We start from the raw sequence: 17,382 nt of genomic DNA on the forward strand, positions 1-17,382 counted from the left end.
TTTTGTTTTGTTTTATTTTACTTTCATTACTTTTAATGTTTTACCTACGTGACTTTACCGAAAAAACCTGAGAATATGAATCATTGCAGTCACGAAAGCTTCAAATCTAGAATTAAGGATTAAAATATATATACCACTGCGAGATTACATGCCATGTCGGTCAAGGAGGGCTTTTTGACCATACTTCACCACGCTGGTCAATGCAGGTTGGGGTGAAGTGGGGGCGGAAGAGAGAGGGGGGAGACAGGAACATTGTTCAGATGTCACTCGTCACTGATCTTAGCCGTAGCCAGGAATCAAACTCAGGTGGCCGTGTCCGCAGTGCAGTGTGCTCACCACTGTTCGCCCACAGATGAACAGTGTAGATATGCAGTTTGTATACGTAGGGTGAGCCGTGTATGGATTCCCCACGTATTTCGAATGATTATCTTCCTCGTTATTTCTTGGAACCTATTATGTTGGGCAAAGTGTATCGGGAGAGTATGCGTAGTTGTTTTTTGCCCCTATATTCAGTAGTTCTGACTTTAATGAGGTATCTTTAAATGTATTGCCCTCTGCAATTTATATTTGTAAGTGGAGTTTATAAAGCCATCTGTGGGCTGAAAACGCGACCATTGTTTTTTTGTTTTTCGAGCATGCTCCGTTACAGTAAATGATTTGCCGTATTTTCTGGATTATAAGACGCCCCGCGGAAAGTAAGAATCAGCCCAAACGTGCACGTGGTTTCAAGTAGAGTGATGCAAAATCTGGTCACGCACGTACGCACACACACGCCGGGTTATAAGACGGAGCCCCGATGTACTCATATAAAATACAGGGGAAATAAGTGCGTTTTATTATCCGGGGAATAGGCTCGTTGTCGGATCGCTGTTGACCTGCGGTGATTTTGTATTCCGTGCGTGCGTTCGCTCGCTCGAAACCGCTTGAAACTGCACCTCGTTATTTAGCGACTTCCAAAGGTTATCTTGTACGATGAGATTTTCGCAACATTATTTTCAGCTTAAACTGACATACATGTTTCACTAATTTCGCACATCACACGCACATTATTGCGGCTGAGTTGTGTGTGTTGGATGGGGTTTGGTGTATGGTGCGGCATACTGATTCGTAGTTGGTTTTTGCATATAGGCCACGTGGTGATGAGGATCTCACCAAATGTTGTCGTATAGCCCTCCACCACTCGACAAAGCCAAACAAATTGTCGGGCACTGTACAAGCGTATAACAATGCACCGATTATTATGCAATTGTATAAATTATATGCAGTGTGTTGGACTTCTTTCGCACCGTATGTTGCCAAACGTGCTAAGCAGAGGTGCGGGGGAATGATAGATAACACAAGGAGTTCTAAGGAAATGAGTTCGCCGGTAAACAATTCTCATAACCGAATGCATTTGGAAGGTCTTAGATAACATTTCTCCAGATCACCATATCTGTGTATCGCAATATCGGCTGCGAAAAACCCTTACGTGTTAAAGGTTGGACACTGTTTTGCAGATGTAAGCTTTTGAGTTGAAGAACACCATTAATGGTATTAAATATAAACACAGCTGATTATTTAGAGTTAGATCGTGTAGGCATAATGTAATCTTTCTCACTCTAACCCTCCTCCGCACCTCCGATTAGCACGGTTGGCTACGTACGGCGCAAAAGAAGTTCAACAGACAACCCGACAGCCAATCAGATCAATTTGTCACGTGGGAAATATGTCAATGGTCTTGGTTTTTCAGCAATTTTTTTTTACTCTGATCGATACAAGGCTATGGGTCTCTGTCGAACACGTTGGCGGTTTTAAAGAATGCACATTGATTGGCAGGCGCGTCTTTATACACACACACACAACGTTGACGATGTAATGATGTACTCTCTTATATTTTCTTTTTTTTGTGTTATTTGAATGTCTATACGATTATTGATTGCTATCTATATTTGTTTCCGTTTTGTAAAATTTCGCATATTATTTTATGGTGGTCGTGTTTCGTCGATGACCTTTGCCACTGGACATAGGGCCCTCCCCCCTCATTCCATAAGGCGGCTATTTTATTACCAAACATGGGCCTATAGGTGAAAATTCCACAATCCTATGGCGGGGAGCAGTATATCCATAGAACCGCCACTGTTGACTCACCACGCGCCAATCTTCATCAGGTGGTACTCATTTTAACCGACCGATGGAGGGATGGTGATGATAATGATGTAATTATGATGATGATGATGATGTGGTGGTGGCTAAGTCTATCTTGGCCGGTTTGTGAACTTTATTTTTTTTTGCACGTCGTTCTTGTTGTTTAAACTGAATTCCACCCCCACACGCGGCGATGTTTTTGTACGTAACCAGGTGAGAGCTCTGCGAGACCCGGCTGAGTCGCCTTTGCAGGAGCGACCTGGGGCGTTCGTGTGCCATTAGGGAGAAGGGGGAGGGGGGCGAGGATTCCCGCGGTTCACTGAGTCATTTTGCAGTGCTCATTTTCGACGCCTGGACACACAGTGGCCCACACTTGCAACTCACGCCGGGGGAATGTGTCGTCGTCCACTGCGGGGAGACCGCGCTACCTACAGCTGGGCCGCGTCGCCGTCGCTGCATTCACTGCCACTGTGGGCCCGACTGCCTTCAGTAACATACCGCACACACAAAGACAAAGATCCCCCGTGGAGCCTGTACAGGCTGTTGGGGCAAGTGCTGTTAGCGGCGAGCACGGGGGTTTGGCTGGTCAACACCAGGCCCGGCCACCTTTGTCTCCCTAGTGACGATGTTTACACACCGCACCAGGTACTCATTTGAGGCTGAGTCGACCTAGGAGAAGCCCAGGGACAGGTTCAGATAATCGTCACCGGTGTTGGCCGTGAGTGGTAATCGAACCCGGGTCGCTAGTTTCATAGTGCAGCGCTGCACCACCGCTCCCCACGCCCCACATTCAGAATCCCAGATGCCTCTTTGGATGAATTTACTTTGCTGTGGCTTTTACCCCCAACGCTTTAAGTCACTGCTACCACTGCTGTCGAAGTTTGTGTTGTTGTTGTTTTTAATCCAACGACTTGTGCGCGCATCGTTTCGCGTTCCGCAGACTTGTTACTTTTCATTGTTTATATATTTAAGAATAAATAAATAAAAACACGAAGTACGTAACTATGAAGTCTAGGAGTCTGTTCCGGCAGTGTTTTAAAGGCCACGACCGTGCGAGCTATTTATCCGGGAAAGCCCTCGCACTGAGTCGCAGGGTCCTGATTTGGTCTTTATACCCTTTATTTAGGCTGTCCAATTAGCACGGTTGGCTACGCACGGTGCGAAAGAAGTCCAACAGCCATATCAGACATTAGTACGTCTCATGGACCTAATCACTGGTTCACTGCGACTCAAAGACTCACTCCTACAAGGTGCGTGGTGAAGTTAGGAGATGTCCATGTGCTCGGCATTTGAAGGCTTGAAGAAAAGAATCAGTGATCTCGCCAACAATGTGTTCATCAGGGAGGCAGTTCCATATCCAGACAGCAGAGTGAAGGGAGCATTCTGTCCAGGGAGCATGTCCTGGCTGTGGTCATGAACTTGCAAACTCGGGGTTTAATCACAGTTGGCTGACACCAAGATTCAAACTCGAGGTCTTAGCGATGACTGGATCAGTGTCTCTAACGTGTCGTTAGCCCCGAGAGCCAACGCGCCCACCAATACTACACAGCCCTTACACGTGTACGCATGCGTTTGCTATACCCGTGTGATACAACACCATCTACTGTGTGGTGTCACCATGAGTTGCGAGGCAATGCGTTACGGGTTACGCATTCACGCGGGCTGCGTCGCAAACGGGTACCCGTACCCGGCCGGGTACGGGTAGCCGGGTATCGGGTAGGGTACGGGTATCGGGTACCCGGTTGCGACCTCTGGTCGATGTGCATGGCGAGGAGCTGGGGCAGTGAGTAGGATCAGGGCTGAATCTCTCACCGCATCTATTCCTGGGGTCGCTGGCTAGAGTGGAGTTGGTGGCGTGACTGGTAACCACAGCCACAGTGGCACGGAGACCGAGCGAACAAGAGACTGCATATCATGCCAGAGAAGACAATTAAAATGAGTTACCACCTATATTCTTTGTATTCTTTGGTCCTTTCGGTAAAGTTACGCAGATAGAAAAGAAAAATAAATAAATTGATAAAAGCAAAAAAACCCACGACGTTTCGATTGCAACACAAGCGGTCTTCATCAGGCGGAGAGAAAAGAGGGGGCAAGCCTCCAAATGCAACTGCTTCTAAGGGCTTCCAAAGTTGTGAGTGGGCGGAGGACCGAGAGTGACGAGGCAGCAGCAGGGAAAGCGGTGCGGCGTGAACAGCATGGGCGGGGCAGCCAATGGGGGGAGGGAGGGGGGTAGAGATGGGGGGGGGGAGAGAGGGGGGTAGAGATGGGGGGAGAGAGAGAGGGGGGGGTAGAGATAGGGGGAGAGAGAGGGGGGGTTAGAGATAGGGGAAGAGAGAGGGGGGTAGAGATGGGGGGGGAGAGAGGGGGGGGGGGTTAGAGATAGGGGGAGAGAGGGGGGTAGAGATGGGGGGGGAGAGAGGGGGGGGTTAGAGATAGGGGGAGAGAGGGGGGTAGAGATGGGGGGGGAGAGAGGGGGGTAGAGATGGGGGGAGAGAGAGAGGGGGGGTTAGAGATAGGGGGAGAGAGAGGGGGGAGTTAGAGATAGGGGGGGAGAGGGGGGGTTAGATATAGGGGAGAGAGGGGGGTAGAGATGGGGGTAGAGAGAGAGAGGGGGGTTAGAGATGGGGGGAGAGAGAGGGAGGGTTAGAGATAGGGGGAGAGAGGGGGGGGAGAGATGGGGGTAGAGAGAGAGGGGGGGTAGAGATAGGGGGAGAGAGGGGGGTAGAGATGGGGGGAGAGAGAGAGTGGGGGGGTTAGAGATAGGGGGAGAGGGGGGTAGAGATAGAGGTGGAGCTGAAGGCGAGGGCGCAGTTCAAGTGTGTTAGAAAATGGAGGGAGGAAGAGGGTAGAGATAGGGGGGAAAGAGAGAGGGGGTATAGATGGGGGGGGGGGCATTGCACCTCACTACGTCCATCCACACTGCTGACGGTAGAGGTTGACAAGAAAACACAAATTCAAGTCATGACCAAAAGTGGTTGATGACATCTGTCCAAAGATTGCCGAGTTTATAACCGTCGTCTCGGTTGAAATTGTGTCTGTGTCTATATACATGGGTGGCTTCGTGAACGAATCTTTGTTGATAGCCAGTCGGCTTGCAAAGAACCATCGTCTTAGAGAAATCAATTTCATGTGAGCCAGCCGCATTAAAGTAATGATCAGCCACGGCAGAAGTATTGGTCCTACCGTGTTTCAAATCTGCCTTATGTTCACGATCACGTGTCGCTTAGTTTCCCCAACATAACTGCTGCCGCAAATACAGCTTAGTTTGTAGACGCCGGGATATTGCACGTCAGGAATCTTGTCCTTCACAGATGCGATCAGATCACGAATTGTATGCACTGAGTTACCACCTGCTAATTATAATGAGACGTAATGCAGTGTTAGTCACTCGGCTTTCAGATGGGGCGCCACTTTCGCCGCAAAGACATCAGTGTGAGGGCCGCAACACATTCGAAACCGTTGTTGGGTTTGACAGCAGCACGATGCTGATGATGATGATGGGGGGAGGTGTTGTCACTCTTTGTGTATCGTGGGGGGCCGCACGTCGGGGCCCGCACTAAAGGCCACCAGGGGCCCCCTGTAGCCCGCGGGCCTTGAAATTGAAGAACACCGATCTAACGTTCTTGAGCAATACCACGGACAGAGCCAATTAGAAGGCCATGGTCGCTGATGTCTTTGAGAAAGGACATGTCACATCGAGAGCGACACGTAGCCAGGGTGCGGTGTGCCGGGTGTGGCAATATTTGCCTGTTCTCCGACGAGGCTGAAATTAATACATTTTTAGGGGATCGTTATGCGCGAGTGGTCACAGTATTCCTGTCGCTCGCAAGCGTGGAGTGGGGATGCCGTGGTCTGCGGGGAGCTGAGCACCAGGGGGAGTTCTGAAAGGATCCGCGGAGATCTGAGAAGCTTCGGCTGGGACCCTGCTTCGAGGAGCAATCGTGCACCACCGCGCCTCCACAGCCCCACACCGCAATCCTGGTCTCGTGAAATCTCGCATGGTTAAACACAATTTACTTGAACGATCCCGCAGATTTTATCCCTTCCCCTCCGCTCCCCATGCCATCATCGCACATTGAAAATAAAGGTTTTATATATATAAGCTCTGTAAGCTTTCTGAGTCGTATTGCGGTTGGCAAATGGAATAATAAATGTGCTCTTCTCGGAATAGGGTGTTGATTGTTGTTGTGTGTGTGTGTGTGTACGTGGGGTAGAGCGGTAGTGTAGCACGCTACAAATCAGGAACCCCTGAGTTCGAATCCCGACCCGTGGCAAACAAAGATAATTTCGTTTTACTTTTTAATATCATTATATTAACCGGTTCTGGGCATTCTATCGGTCTACTAAAGTCTCAAGCGAGTAGCTGCTGCGCTAAGGGCACTCGTCCCCAACACTCTTTGAGGTTACAAGACTCAGCGAGGATGTTTCCGGATGAAGGGCAAATTTGATTACGCGTTGCAAGCGAGTCGAAATTGCATTGCCTCTGTAGACCTCACGTAAACAACACATCTACCGCAGTACATATTATTTAGGTATTTCGGTAAAGTCACGTAGATATAGGTTCAAATCACCTATATATATAGAATATGAATTCCTGCAGTCACGAAAGCTTTCAGTCAAGATACTGCAGTACGCACAACCACCCTCCATTGCACGTGCTGTGTGTAAATGCGTGATGCGTTGTCAGGGACACAGCGGCTTTTAAACTCGTATCCTGCTCCTTGCAGTCATCACTAGACCGCGCAGCGACGCCGTGTCCAGTCGTTCCCGCTGCTGCCAGGCGTTAATCGGATCACTTCGATAACATCTCAAATCAACAATTGGCCTTAGATCCACGAGTATACACGAGGCGCGTGCGACTGATAAATCGTACGGCGCACGAAGCAAGCAAGTGGCATTAGCTCGCACGGCACACGTGGGCCCTGGGTGGTCAGCACCAAGCCCGGCCTCGTTTATCTCCCCGCCGCCGATGTTGACACATCGCACCAAGCACCCCATGTGACGCTGAGTCGGCCTAGGGAAGACCCCGCAGCGGTTCAGATATTCGTCAACGATGTTGGCCGTGAGTGGGAATCGAACTCGTCGGGTTCGAAGCGCGGTGCGCTAACCACTGCGCCACCGCTCACCACACACCGATAAACACAAATAGACAATGGACTCGCATAAGCACACAAAGACAAAGATACCCCTGTCGCCTGAACAGACTTGGGGCAAGTGGTGTTAGCGAGCACCTATAAAGGCCGGCACGGCACACGACGGGGTGGGTGGCCAGCATCAGGCCCAACCGCCTTTGTCTCCCCAGTGACACATACTGACTCACCTCTCCCCTGACATCAAAGCGCATTGAACGGCTCCGAATGTTGACCTCTTTATACGTACAGCACTGAACACAACGTAATCATCAGCGCAGTTGCGCAGAACATAACTAACAAAATAGATAAGCAGCCAGTGGCCCCTTCATACGTACATATGTCCATCCACATCAAGAACAAATGTCTTCTTTACACAACCTGAAAGCCCCACCGGCCTATACCGGCAGCGCATGAGTTCGCCTGCTGTGCCTGAGCCCATTGCTGTGTGTGGCCACGTGGCTCGAGCCGTGATATTGTGCGAAGACATTTGCGTGACAGTCGTGTGACGGTCGCGTTATTTGATAGATTTTTTATTAAAAACATGCTCAAAATATTTGCCAATTACACTATGTGTGGCCTTCAAATGAAATATATAAGCGGCGACGTTTCCCCTGATGGCTCTTCTTCGTGGCGTATTCATTGGTGTACTATGAAGAAGGCTCATTGCCCGAAACGTCGCCTATTATATTTATGTTTTATAAGGCATTGTTATTGACGAACGTCTTGAGTTTTTTTTCTTTTTATGAAACTGGAGGTCGGACTTTAGGGTAACATACCATCTGTACAATATTTGAACTTGAGCAGAGATTTTAGGAATAGATGTTCATAGCAGTGAACGGAGTTCGCTTAATGTAACGGATCTCTATGAGAGTGAATGGAAATCGCCTGATGAAACCTCGCCCAAATCAGAGCGCCCGGTGTGTCGAGCAAGAGCGTCGACGTCAAACATGTCAATCATCAACAACGCCATCGTCATCGTGGGAAGAGCGGAGATCCGTGCATGGGGCGGAAAAGATGAGAGAGGGAGGGGCACGGAGGAGACAGAGGGGGATGGAGGGAGGCAATGCGAGCGTGAGAAGGGAATGAACGTATGAATGTCGGGTGAGACGGAGAGAGAGGGGGGTGGGATGATTGGAGGGCAGAGCGGAATGAGGAAGGGAGGGAGTCAGTGATTGATGGACGAACGGGCAGATGGAGGGAGCGAGAGAGAACAGAAGGAGTTGAATGATGGGATGGAGGGAGGGAGAGAGAGAGGGAGGGTACGTGTGCGTGCGTGCGTGCGTGAGCGCGGGGGGGTGTGGGAGTGTGGGGTGGATGGAGGGAGAGTACGCAAGGCACAGGGTGAGAGTTGCCTTCCGCTGAGATCAGTGTCCGTGATGGAGTCGGCGGCGTTGGCGGTGATAAATCTTCGTCTGTGACTCACGCAGAGGCGAGTGGAGCAGAGTGGACGACAGCGGCGACGAGGAGGCGGAGGAGGCGGAGGAGTAACCGAGGTGACTGTGCAGGGGAATTCCTCTTCAGGGCGGCCCGCAAAGGAGGACAGACTGGGAGAGAGAGAGCAGGAGAGAGAGAGAGAGAGAGCAGGAGAGAGGGGCCGGCTCCGTGGAGCGAGACGCACAGGAAAAGCTCCGTGGTTGTGAGGACGCGGAGGGCAATGGCGCTGGAGCGCGTGCCGGAGAATTAACGCAGAGGACACGGGGAGCGAGGAGACGCGACACTCCGTGGTCTGCCCCCGTCTCCACGCAGGTGCACACCTGGTCTGTGTGTCTCCAGAGCTTACTGTGTCTCTCGCCTGGTCTGTGTGTCTCCAGAGTTCACTGCGTCTCTCACCTGGTCTGTGTGTCTCCAGAGTTCACTGTGTCTCTCACCTGGTCTGTGTGTCTCCAGAGCTCACTGTGTCTCTCACCTGGTCTGTGTGTCTCCAGAGTTCACTGTGTCTCTCACCTGGTCTGTGTGTCTCCAGAGCTCACTGTGTCTCTCACCTGGTCTGTGTGTCTCCAGAGCTCCCTGTGTCTCTCACCTGGTATGTGTGTCTCCAGAGTTCACTGTGTCTCTCACCTGGTCTGTGTGTCTCCAGTATTCACTGTGTCTCTCACCTGGTCTGTGTGTCTCCAGGGTTCACTGTGTCTCTCACCTGGTCTGTGTGTCCCTAGTGTTGACTGTGTCTCTCAACTGGTCGGTGTGTCTCCAGTGTTCACTGTCTCTCACCTGGTCTGTGTGTCTCCAGAGTTCACTGTGTCTCTCACCTGGTCTGTGTGTCTCCAGTGTTGACTGTGTCTCTCACCTGGTCTGTGAGTCTCCAGTGTTCACTGTGTCTCTCACCTGGTCTGTGTGTCTCCAGTGTTCACTGTGTCTCTCACCTGGTCTGTGTGTCTCCAGAGTTCACTGTGTCTTTCACCTGGTCTGTGTATCTCCAGTGTTCACTGTGTCTCTCACCTGGTCTGTGTGTCTCCAGAGCTCACTGTGGCTCTCACCTGGTCTGTGTGTCTCCAGTGTTCACTGTGTCTCTCACCTGGTATGTGTGTCTCCAGAGTTCACTGTGTCTCTCACCTGGTCTGTGTGTCTCCAGTATTCACTGTATCTCTCACCTGGTCTGTGTGTCTCCAGAGTTCACTATGTCTCTCACCTGGTCTGTGTGTCTCCAGTATTCACTGTGTCTCTCACCTGGTCTGTGTGTCTCCAGAGTTCACTATGTCTCTCACCTGGTCTGTGTGTCTCCAGTATTCACTGTGTCTCTCACCAGGTCTGTGTGTCTCCAGAGCTCACTGTGTCTCACCTGGTCTGTGTGTCTCCAGTATTCACTACTGTGTCTCTCACCTGGTCTGTGTGTCTCCAGAGCTCACTGTGTCTCACCTGGTCTGTGTGTCTCCAGTATTCACTGTGTCTCTCACCTGGTCTGTGTGTCTCCAGAGTTCACTATGTCTCTCACCTGGTCTGTGTGTCTCCAGTGTTAACTGTGTCTCTCTCCTGGTCTGTGTGTCTCCAGACTTCACTGTCTCTCACCTGGTCTGTGTGTCTCCAGAGTTCACTGTGTCTCTCACCTGGTCTGTGTGTCTCCAGTGTTCACTGTGTCTCTCACCTGGTCTGTGTGTCCCCAGTGTTGACTGTGTCTCTCACCTGGTCTGTGTGTCTCCAGTGTTGACTGTGTCTCTCACCTGGTCTGTGTGTCTCCAGTGTTCACTGTGTCTCTCACCTGGTCTGTGTGTCTCCAGTGTTCACTGTGTCTCTCACCTGGTCTGTGTGTCTCCAGAGTTCACTGTGTCTCTCACCTGGTCTGTGTGTCTCCAGTGTTCACTGTGTCTCTCACCTGGTCTGTGTGTATCCAGAGCTCACTGTGGCTCTCACCTGGTCTGTGTGTCTCCAGTGTTCACTGTGTCTCTCACCTGGTATGTGTGTCTCCAGAGTTCACTGTGTCTCTCACCTGGTCTGTGTGTCTCCAGAGTTCACTGTGTCTCTCACCTGGTCTGTGTGTCTCCAGAGCTCACTGTCTCTCTCACCTGGTCTGTGTGTCTCCAGAGTTCACTGTGTCTCTCACCTGGTCTGTGAGTCTCCAGAGTTCACTGTGTCTCTCACCTGGTCTGTGTGTCTCCAGAGCTCACTGTGTCTCACCTGGTCTGTGTGTCTCCAGTATTCACTGTGTCTATCAGCTGGTATGTGTGTCTCCAGAGCTCACTGTGTCTCTCACCTGGTCTGTGTGTCTCCAGAGTTCACTGTGTCTCTCACCTGGTCTGTGTGTCTCCAGAGTTCACTGTGTCTCTCACCTGGTCTGTGTGTCTCCAGTGTTGACTGTGTCTCTCACCTGGTCTGTGAGTCTCCAGTGTTCACTGTGTCTCTCACCTGGTCTGTGTGTCTCCAGTGTTCACTGTGTCTCTCACCTGGTCTGTGTGTCTCCAGAGTTCACTGTGTCTTTCACCTGGTCTGTGTATCTCCAGTGTTCACTGTGTCTCTCACCTGGTCTGTGTGTCTCCAGAGCTCACTGTGGCTCTCACCTGGTCTGTGTGTCTCCAGTGTTCACTGTGTCTCTCACCTGGTATGTGTGTCTCCAGAGTTCACTGTGTCTCTCACCTGGTCTGTGTGTCTCCAGTATTCACTGTGTCTCTCACCTGGTCTGTGTGTCTCCAGAGTTCACTATGTCTCTCACCTGGTCTGTGTGTCTCCAGTATTCACTGTGTCTCTCACCTGGTCTGTGTGTCTCCAGAGTTCACTATGTCTCTCACCTGGTCTGTGTGTCTCCAGTATTCACTGTGTCTCTCACCAGGTCTGTGTGTCTCCAGAGCTCACTGTGTCTCACCTGGTCTGTGTGTCTCCAGTATTCACTACTGTGTCTCTCACCTGGTCTGTGTGTCTCCAGAGCTCACTGTGTCTCACCTGGTCTGTGTGTCTCCAGTATTCACTGTGTCTCTCACCTGGTCTGTGTGTCTCCAGAGTTCACTATGTCTCTCACCTGGTCTGTGTGTCTCCAGTGTTAACTGTGTCTCTCTCCTGGTCTGTGTGTCTCCAGACTTCACTGTCTCTCACCTGGTCTGTGTGTCTCCAGAGTTCACTGTGTCTCTCACCTGGTCTGTGTGTCTCCAGTGTTCACTGTGTCTCTCACCTGGTCTGTGTGTCCCCAGTGTTGACTGTGTCTCTCACCTGGTCTGTGTGTCTCCAGTGTTGACTGTGTCTCTCACCTGGTCTGTGTGTCTCCAGTGTTCACTGTGTCTCTCACCTGGTCTGTGTGTCTCCAGTGTTCACTGTGTCTCTCACCTGGTCTGTGTGTCTCCAGAGTTCACTGTGTCTCTCACCTGGTCTGTGTGTCTCCAGTGTTCACTGTGTCTCTCACCTGGTCTGTGTGTATCCAGAGCTCACTGTGGCTCTCACCTGGTCTGTGTGTCTCCAGTGTTCACTGTGTCTCTCACCTGGTATGTGTGTCTCCAGAGTTCACTGTGTCTCTCACCTGGTCTGTGTGTCTCCAGAGTTCACTGTGTCTCTCACCTGGTCTGTGTGTCTCCAGAGCTCACTGTCTCTCTCACCTGGTCTGTGTGTCTCCAGAGTTCACTGTGTCTCTCACCTGGTCTGTGTGTCTCCAGAGTTCACTGTGTCTCTCACCTGGTCTGTGTGTCTCCAGAGCTCACTGTGTCTCACCTGGTCTGTGTGTCTCCAGTATTCACTGTGTCTCTCAGCTGGTATGTGTGTCTCCAGAGCTCACTGTGTCTCTCACCTGGTCTGTGTGTCTCCAGAGTTCACTGTGTCTCTCACCTGGTCTGTGTGTCTCCAGAGTTCACTGTCTCTCACCTGGTCTGTGTGTCTCCAGAGCTCACTGTGTCTCTCACCTGGTCTGTGTGTCTCCAGAGTTCACTGTGTCTCTCACCTGGTCTGTGTGTCTCCAGACTTCACTGTGTCTCTCACCTGGTCTGTGTGTCTCCAGAGTTCACTGCGTTACTCACCTGGTCTGTGTGTCTCCAGTGTTCACTGTGTCTCTCACCTGGTCTTTGTGTCTCCAGTGTTCACTGTGTTTCTCACCTGGTCTGTGTGTCTCCAGTGTTCACTGTGTCTCTCACCTGGTCTGTGTGTCTCCAGTGTTCACTGTGTCTCTGACCTGGTCTGTGTGTCTCCAGGGTTCAATGTGTCTCTCACCTGGTCTGTGTGTCCCTAGTGTTGACTGTGTCTCTCAACTGGTCGGTGTGTCTCCAGTGTTCACTGTGTCTCTCTCCTGGTCTGTGTGTCTCCAGACTTCACTGTCTCTCACCTGGTCTGTGTGTCTCCAGAGTTCACTGTGTCTCTCACCTGGTCTGTGTGTCTCCAGTGTTGACTGTGTCTCTCACCTGGTCTGTGTGTCTCCAGTGTTCACTGTGTCTCTCACCTGGTCTGTGTGTCTCCAGTGTTCACTGTGTCTCTCACCTGGTCTGTGTGTCTCCAGAGTTCACTGTGTCTTTCACCTGGTCTGTGTGTCTCCAGTGTTCACTGTGTCTCTCACCTGGTCTGTGTGTCTCCAGAGCTCACTGTGGCTCTCACCTGGTCTGTGTGTCCCCAGTGTTGACTGTGTCTCTCACCTGGTCTGTGTGTCTCCAGTGTTGACTGTGTCTCTCACCTGGTCTGTGTGTCTCCAGTGTTCACTGTGTCTCTCACCTGGTCTGTGTGTCTCCAGTGTTCACTGTGTCTCTCACCTGGTCTGTGTGTCTCCAGAGTTCACTGTGTCTCTCACCTGGTCTGTCTGTCTCCAGTGTTCACTGTGTCTCTCACCTGGTCTGTGTGTATCCAGAGCTCACTGTGGCTCTCACCTGGTCTGTGTGTCTCCAGTGTTCACTGTGTCTCTCACCTGGTATGTGTGTCTCCAGAGTTCACTGTGTCTCTCACCTGGTCTGTGTGTCTCCAGAGTTCACTGTGTCTCTCACCTGGTCTGTGTGTCTCCAGAGCTCACTGTCTCTCTCACCTGGTCTGTGTGTCTCCAGAGTTCACTGTGTCTCTCACCTGGTCTGTGTGTCTCCAGAGTTCACTGTGTCTCTCACCTGGTCTGTGTGTCTCCAGAGCTCACTGTGTCTCACCTGGTCTGTGTGTCTCCAGTATTCACTGTGTCTCTCAGCTGGTATGTGTGTCTCCAGAGCTCACTGTGTCTCTCACCTGGTCTGTGTGTCTCCAGAGTTCACTGTGTCTCTCACCTGGTCTGTGTGTCTCCAGTGTTGACTGTGTCTCTCACCTGGTCTGTGAGTCTCCAGTGTTCACTGTGTCTCTCACCTGGTCTGTGTGTCTCCAGTGTTCACTGTGTCTCTCACCTGGTCTGTGTGTCTCCAGAGTTCACTGTGTCTTTCACCTGGTCTGTGTATCTCCAGTGTTCACTGTGTCTCTCACCTGGTCTGTGTGTCTCCAGAGCTCACTGTGGCTCTCACCTGGTCTGTGTGTCTCCAGTGTTCACTGTGTCTCTCACCTGGTATGTGTGTCTCCAGAGTTCACTGTGTCTCTCACCTGGTCTGTGTGTCTCCAGTATTCACTGTATCTCTCACCTGGTCTGTGTGTCTCCAGAGTTCACTATGTCTCTCACCTGGTCTGTGTGTCTCCAGTATTCACTGTGTCTCTCACCTGGTCTGTGTGTCTCCAGAGTTCACTATGTCTCTCACCTGGTCTGTGTGTCTCCAGTATTCACTGTGTCTCTCACCAGGTCTGTGTGTCTCCAGAGCTCACTGTGTCTCACCTGGTCTGTGTGTCTCCAGTATTCACTACTGTGTCTCTCACCTGGTCTGTGTGTCTCCAGAGCTCACTGTGTCTCACCTGGTCTGTGTGTCTCCAGTATTCACTGTGTCTCTCACCTGGTCTGTGTGTCTCCAGAGTTCACTATGTCTCTCACCTGGTCTGTGTGTCTCCAGTGTTAACTGTGTCTCTCTCCTGGTCTGTGTGTCTCCAGACTTCACTGTCTCTCACCTGGTCTGTGTGTCTCCAGAGTTCACTGTGTCTCTCACCTGGTCTGTGTGTCTCCAGTGTTCACTGTGTCTCTCACCTGGTCTGTGTGTCCCCAGTGTTGACTGTGTCTCTCACCTGGTCTGTGTGTCTCCAGTGTTGACTGTGTCTCTCACCTGGTCTGTGTGTCTCCAGTGTTCACTGTGTCTCTCACCTGGTCTGTGTGTCTCCAGTGTTCACTGTGTCTCTCACCTGGTCTGTGTGTCTCCAGAGTTCACTGTGTCTCTCACCTGGTCTGTGTGTCTCCAGTGTTCACTGTGTCTCTCACCTGGTCTGTGTGTATCCAGAGCTCACTGTGGCTCTCACCTGGTCTGTGTGTCTCCAGTGTTCACTGTGTCTCTCACCTGGTATGTGTGTCTCCAGAGTTCACTGTGTCTCTCACCTGGTCTGTGTGTCTCCAGAGTTCACTGTGTCTCTCACCTGGTCTGTGTGTCTCCAGAGCTCACTGTCTCTCTCACCTGGTCTGTGTGTCTCCAGAGTTCACTGTGTCTCTCACCTGGTCTGTGAGTCTCCAGAGTTCACTGTGTCTCTCACCTGGTCTGTGTGTCTCCAGAGCTCACTGTGTCTCACCTGGTCTGTGTGTCTCCAGTATTCACTGTGTCTCTCAGCTGGTATGTGTGTCTCCAGAGCTCACTGTGTCTCTCACCTGGTCTGTGTGTCTCCAGAGTTCACTGTGTCTCTCACCTGGTCTGTGTGTCTCCAGAGTTCACTGTGTCTCTCACCTGGTCTGTGTGTCTCCAGTGTTGACTGTGTCTCTCACCTGGTCTGTGAGTCTCCAGTGTTCACTGTGTCTCTCACCTGGTCTGTGTGTCTCCAGTGTTCACTGTGTCTCTCACCTGGTCTGTGTGTCTCCAGAGTTCACTGTGTCTTTCACCTGGTCTGTGTATCTCCAGTGTTCACTGTGTCTCTCACCTGGTCTGTGTGTCTCCAGAGCTCACTGTGGCTCTCACCTGGTCTGTGTGTCTCCAGTGTTCACTGTGTCTCTCACCTGGTATGTGTGTCTCCAGAGTTCACTGTGTCTCTCACCTGGTCTGTGTGTCTCCAGTATTCACTGTGTCTCTCACCTGGTCTGTGTGTCTCCAGAGTTCACTATGTCTCTCACCTGGTCTGTGTGTCTCCAGTATTCACTGTGTCTCTCACCTGGTCTGTGTGTCTCCAGAGTTCACTATGTCTCTCACCTGGTCTGTGTGTCTCCAGTATTCACTGTGTCTCTCACCAGGTCTGTGTGTCTCCAGAGCTCACTGTGTCTCACCTGGTCTGTGTGTCTCCAGTATTCACTACTGTGTCTCTCACCTGGTCTGTGTGTCTCCAGAGCTCACTGTGTCTCACCTGGTCTGTGTGTCTCCAGTATTCACTGTGTCTCTCACCTGGTCTGTGTGTCTCCAGAGTTCACTATGTCTCTCACCTGGTCTGTGTGTCTCCAGTGTTAACTGTGTCTCTCTCCTGGTCTGTGTGTCTCCAGACTTCACTGTCTCTCACCTGGTCTGTGTGTCTCCAGAGTTCACTGTGTCTCTCACCTGGTCTGTGTGTCTCCAGTGTTCACTGTGTCTCTCACCTGGTCTGTGTGTCCCCAGTGTTGACTGTGTCTCTCACCTGGTCTGTGTGTCTCCAGTGTTGACTGTGTCTCTCACCTGGTCTGTGTGTCTCCAGTGTTCACTGTGTCTCTCACCTGGTCTGTGTGTCTCCAGTGTTCACTGTGTCTCTCACCTGGTCTGTGTGTCTCCAGAGTTCACTGTGTCTCTCACCTGGTCTGTGTGTCTCCAGTGTTCACTGTGTCTCTCACCTGGTCTGTGTGTATCCAGAGCTCACTGTGGCTCTCACCTGGTCTGTGTGTCTCCAGTGTTCACTGTGTCTCTCACCTGGTATGTGTGTCTCCAGAGTTCACTGTGTCTCTCACCTGGTCTGTGTGTCTCCAGAGTTCACTGTGTCTCTCACCTGGTCTGTGTGTCTCCAGAGCTCACTGTCTCTCTCACCTGGTCTGTGTGTCTCCAGAGTTCACTGTGTCTCTCACCTGGTCTGTGTGTCTCCAGAGTTCACTGTGTCTCTCACCTGGTCTGTGTGTCTCCAGAGCTCACTGTGTCTCACCTGGTCTGTGTGTCTCCAGTATTCACTGTGTCTCTCAGCTGGTATGTGTGTCTCCAGAGCTCACTGTGTCTCTCACCTGGTCTGTGTGTCTCCAGAGTTCACTGTGTCTCTCACCTGGTCTGTGTGTCTCCAGAGTTCACTGTCTCTCACCTGGTCTGTGTGTCTCCAGAGCTCACTGTGTCTCTCACCTGGTCTGTGTGTCTCCAGAGTTCACTGTGTCTCTCACCTGGTCTGTGTGTCTCCAGACTTCACTGTGTCTCTCACCTGGTCTGTGTGTCTCCAGAGTTCACTGCGTTACTCACCTGGTCTGTGTGTCTCCAGTGTTCACTGTGTCTCTCACCTGGTCTTTGTGTCTCCAGTGTTCACTGTGTTTCTCACCTGGTCTGTGTGTCTCCAGTGTTCACTGTGTCTCTCACCTGGTCTGTGTGTCTCCAGTGTTCACTGTGTCTCTGACCTGGTCTGTGTGTCTCCAGGGTTCAATGTGTCTCTCACCTGGTCTGTGTGTCCCTAGTGTTGACTGTGTCTCTCAACTGGTCGGTGTGTCTCCAGTGTTCACTGTGTCTCTCTCCTGGTCTGTGTGTCTCCAGACTTCACTGTCTCTCACCTGGTC

General features: G+C 51.4%; 1 protein-coding gene across 1 annotated transcript in view; it reads left to right on the forward strand.

Annotated features, from left to right (window-relative positions):
- The first annotated feature begins 8,825 nt into the window (after positions 1 to 8,825).
- The window catches only part of LOC144720704 (cGMP-dependent protein kinase 2-like), a 60,631-nt gene continuing 52,074 nt past the window's right edge, over positions 8,826 to 17,382 (forward strand). Inside the window, exon 1 of the mRNA XM_078597674.1 lies at positions 8,826 to 9,002. The gene's annotated coding sequence lies outside the window, so the exon portion shown is untranslated. The remainder of the gene's footprint in view (positions 9,003 to 17,382) is intronic.

This window comes from Lampetra planeri, chromosome 9 (assembly GCF_965212315.1).
Source record: "Lampetra planeri chromosome 9, kcLamPlan1.2.h2, whole genome shotgun sequence".
In the NCBI taxonomy this organism is placed as follows: domain Eukaryota; kingdom Metazoa; phylum Chordata; class Hyperoartia; order Petromyzontiformes; family Petromyzontidae; genus Lampetra; species Lampetra planeri.